This window comes from Pongo pygmaeus, chromosome Y (assembly GCF_028885625.2).
Source record: "Pongo pygmaeus isolate AG05252 chromosome Y, NHGRI_mPonPyg2-v2.0_pri, whole genome shotgun sequence".
Taxonomy (NCBI): Eukaryota; Metazoa; Chordata; class Mammalia; order Primates; family Hominidae; genus Pongo; species Pongo pygmaeus.
Genome location: NC_072397.2, coordinates 34,555,227 through 34,560,253, shown reverse-complemented (window position 1 = coordinate 34,560,253; position 5,027 = coordinate 34,555,227). Strand labels below are relative to the sequence as shown.

General features: G+C 31.9%; 1 non-coding gene across 1 annotated transcript; it reads left to right on the top strand.

Annotated features, from left to right (window-relative positions):
• Positions 1–4,598: 4,598 nt before the first annotated feature.
• LOC129026003 (U1 spliceosomal RNA) lies at positions 4,599–4,758 on the top strand. The gene has a single exon (XR_008497388.1). It is a non-coding gene; the product is annotated as a U1 spliceosomal RNA (small nuclear RNA).
• The last annotated feature ends 269 nt before the right edge of the window (positions 4,759–5,027 follow it).

Below are 5,027 nucleotides of genomic sequence, written 5' to 3'. Positions count from 1 at the left end.
ATTATCTGATTTTTCCAGGAAAGTAATCCAAGTATAAATTCTATAGTAGTCAATTTTCTTATTTTAATTATAATTAAAGTCTTGGTCATCTCATTTATTAGCTCTCTAATTTATATATGTAAATCAAAGAAACATTTTTAGAAAACCATTACAGTTTATAAATGTAAGGTGCCATTAATGAGAAAATATATTCCTCCTCCATGAGTGGATTTTTCCCATCTCCCATCAACAGACGACACTGCCATATACACTTGTTGAATTTTATTAGTAAGTAATACACTGCTACAAACACTAATTATCTTCTCCATGTCCATGTTGATTTTGTGTATATGTGTGAGTTGGTTAGAATGCATCTGCCTTATCTCTGACATTCAACAGCAAGATGAGCTAGAGGTCATATTTATATGAATGATTGACACAGACAATTAGCAGATCATTTTAAGTAACTTGTTAAAATTACAAATATTTTACTATCTAAAATTAAGTTATATGGTCACACATTTCTGTAATGAAAATGTTATTTGTATTATTAATATATGCCTTCAGGAAAAAACAAATTTTACCATTTACTCTTCCTGCTCTGACCACCTCTGTACTTTCTTTTTCTCAGCCTAGCCTGACTACATCTTAGATGGTGGGATAATTTCAGTAGAGTAGGAGCATATATTATACAAACATAAATACCATATTTATTTTAAATATAAAAGTATCAAACCTAAGAATTCACAAAAAATTTGTTTTGCACAATTTAACTTGAGATTTTAGTTGCTCATACACAACACATGGTTGGTTTATGATATAACCTAAGTTTAATTTTAATTGCTAAGGTTCAGTATATATTTATACATCTTAAGAAATTTAGGCTGTGTGTTTTAGGTTTTATGAATTCTTGCATTTGAGAAAACTGAGTCAACACATTTGCATCACTTTGTGTACCATTCCCTGTAAGGCCCCCAAAAGTACTCAAAAATCAAACATATTAATGTTTCTATAAGAGAAATGGATATTCCCTTTATGGGTGAAGGGTACATGAATGCAGACTGAAATAGAGTCTCTCAATTAAGTCGTTATTGCATCAGAAATTCAGTTAAAAAGTCTTGCTTAATTGAGCTTTTTGAATTTCAGATAAAATATTTCAATCTGTCTTAATTATTATTTTGAAAATACAGTACTGAATAAACAGCCCAGTTGGGATACAAAGCATCGTAATAAACAACAAAAAAAATACAACAAAAGGTGATCTTCTGCCTATTATAGGGCATATGTGACTTAGATTTGGCGAGTAGAAAGCATCTTGCAGTTGAAAAGAGTTGCTTTTCTAAGTTGATTTTTTTTAAGTAGACAGTGGGTGCAGACTAAGTATTGACATAACTTGGCTTTTTAGCAATTTTGGGAGATACTCAGTGTGAATTGATAAACCATCAGAGGATAACAAAGGGCATATATTAGTAACATCTCACTGGCTATAGCATGGAAAATTTCACAATAGACCACAGTAAGGAATTATTCAAAATTATCTGTAGGAAACAATTGTGGGCACTGTATATTAGAAAAGTTGGTAATATAGAACATATGTGTGGATAGATTTATGAGCTCTTAATAAGTTAGAATAGGCAGGTGTTGGCAACTGGATATCAGAGAAAGCGGGGTAGGAAAGAGATGTTAACACCTATGTCCTGGGTGTGATTTGATAAGCTGAGAATAGTGATGTCATTTGCTGATAGAAAAAATTGAACCTGTTTGAGCAGATTGCCTTTTAGAAGCATACAGGACACCAAATAAAAAATCATAATGGGGATTTGGATACATATTTCCAGAATTTGGAATCATCTAAAAACATTTATGTGTTACTACAGAAGTAACAATGAAAAACAGTCATAGAAAGTATCGTCCTAGAATGGAAACTTTTTTTAAAATTTAATGTTATCATGGCAGACAATATTAAGTTATCCAAAAGCAGTCCGTAGCCTCTAAGTAGTTAGTTTAATCAGTATGTAAGAAGAAGAGTTTTTTTCTTTTTTCTTTATTATTATTATTATTTGTGTGTGTGTGTGTGCATTGTGTGTAAGAGGAATTCTCGCTCTCACCCAGACAGGAGTGCAGGAGCGGAATCACGGCTCACTGAAACCTTCATCTCCTGGGTTCAAGCAATTCTCTGCATCAGCCTCCTGAGTAGCTGGAATTACAAGTGACCGCCACCATGCCTGGCTAATTTTTGTATTTTTAGAAGAGATGGGGTTTCACAATCGTGGCCAGACTGGTTTCAAGAAAAATGATTATTTTAAAGAACTATGTTTATGCTAAACACAGATCTTCAGCATTCTTCTAGAATTCTTAGTTGCATCATCTGCAGTAAAATAAACCTAAGAACTGCACCAGAATTAGTGTTCCAACTCTGCCAGGAGATTCAAAGTTTTATTGTTATACGATTCTAGAAACAATCATACTATATATCTGGAAGCTCCATACACACACGCCCACACACAAACAGACAATTTTCACTCAATAGACATTATAATACGCACAATGAAAACCTGAAAATAAAATAAAGTTATTATGAAGCTATAGAACACAATAATTAAAGGCAAAAGATAATTTTAAATTTTAAACAACTGAAATATTACATTTTAGCAATTAAAATTTTCTAATTGTTCCTTGATCCACCATCATAGATTTCAAGGAGATAATTAATGTTGTATAAATGACATTGAGTTCCTATCATGGAAATTAATTTATACCATTTTAAAAATCGTTTGTACTCATATATAGTTTACTATGTAACTTCTTGTATTTGCTCTAAAGTAAGGCTAGATCACATCTTAGTCTTGTCTCATCCAAGGAGGTGATTACAGTAAAGGTATACATGTTGGGTTAATGTGGAAAATAGTCGATGTGGATTAATGTGGGTTTCATGTATAAATTTATTATTCTCTTTATTAAAATAAGCTTGAAATATTTTGTCTAATGAACATTTAGTCTATTCAGTAGGCAGTATTCAAGAGATATATATCAGCATCTGCTGAGTACCAACACTGTTCAAGGCAGCAGATAACAATATAGGCAAAGATAATATTAATCCAAATTTCACACGAAAACTTTTGATACTGTTAATAATGTGGCAAAGGACATAACTTTCACTTTATATAATTTTTAAGAGAATAAGATAATAAAATGTATACTGTTTAAATGTTACAAGAAGCCTATCCATGTTATTCTTTACTTGAAATTAGATTATAAAAATTACCTTTTTCAAAAGTAATTTATATTATAAATGTTCCTATGGCAAAAAGAAAAAAAACCTGTCCTCTGACTTGGAATATAATATTATTTTATTAAGTAAGATACATGGTAGAGAGAAAAAACTATTTTATTTATCTGTCATGGTAATGTCAAAAAAGACAGAAGGCTTTTTTTTGTGATTTTTAATATTGACTCCTAAGAACACCAAACAGTTGGCAGTTTAAATATGTTGCAACTTAGCCCACTCTGAAAGAAAATGACTGATCATTAGCAAATCAGGCAAATTTTATTGTTGCCATTGAAAATTGCTTTACTCATTGTTGTGTTCATTTACTATCAGAATTGAAATCAATTTTGTACTGCCAATTAATATTGCTGTTTTATTATCATGAGATTCTTGCTTTACATTCTAAAATATTGTCTCTGAAAAATGAGTGAACACCAAGCAAGTTTTGTTTTTTCTTTACAAAGGTAGTCATAAAATGCTACTCATAGTTAGTAAAAATGAGGTAAGTGGGACATGGTGGTGCATTTCTCTAATCCCAAGTAGTTGGAAGGCTGAGGCAGGAGTATTCCTTGAACCCTGGAGTGTGAGGCCTCATTGAGTTTTGACCTATCATCTTGTCACTGTAGTCCAGCCTGGGCCATGGAGCATAATCCTAAGAACAAAAAATAGAACTATGAAAAGTAATATAACATTACAGCTTTTAATTTTCTTGCAGTAATGCATGGATAGTATATTTAGACAAAACATTTTAAATCGGTAATACACCAAGCAGTCAGATGTTTTGGTCAGATTGCTAGCTGTCTCCTCAACTGGCTAAATCTGTAATAATTGGCAAAGTATTTGTCCTAACAGTAATTTATTTTTTATTCATTACATGGATTTACTAATGCTACCCGCTTAGGAAACTAACTCTGATATTAAATACATTACCTTAAAAACTTGTTCTGAATGGCACATATTAGGCAGTAAAATATTAGCTACTACTACATATTATAAACTATATTCATCTGCTTATTTTTAAAGCTCATAATGCACACGATAAAATTCCAGAAGACCGAGAATGGCTGTTATATACAATAGATCGCTCTAAGACTCACTATCAAAAATGAGCGTTATCAGTGCATAAAATGTATGGTAGGTTTATTTAGCAGTCATTTCATTGTTTATCATACTGTTTTTTCTTACAATTTTGTAGGGGTCTGTTTCAGAATTAAGAACATTTTTAGAAGAGAATAATCATGGATGACTGAAATTAACGTTTTAAGCAGATACTGAAAATTATTCTAAATTCTATTACATTTATATTTGTATTTTCTTTCGAAGGCTAATGGAAGTCTTAAAAAGAAAATGGATACTTCCCTGCCAGGGAAAATATCATGATCACGAAGGAGGCTTTCCCACGGAAAGGCCGATCTATTGCACTCTAGATGTGCTGACCCATGAGATTTCCCCAAATGTGGGAAACTCAGCTGCATAATTTGTGAAAGGGAAAGAATGTGTTTGTGCTTTCACATGGAAAAAAAAAAGAGAGAAAAGAAAATTCAGTCATTTAGTGGATATAGAAAATGGAAAGAAAACCATATACTGGAAAGAATTAAATATGCCTACAAAAATTGGTGTCCTCCACTACAAAACAATAAAACATCAAATGGTTATTTCTTAGAAAGATCAAATAGTGCTAGGATGACACTTGCAAATGCTTGAGGACTTTGTCTAGATGAGGTGGCTGGGGGAAGCCCCCAAATGGCAGCAGATAAATCTAGGAAAAAGAGAAGTAATT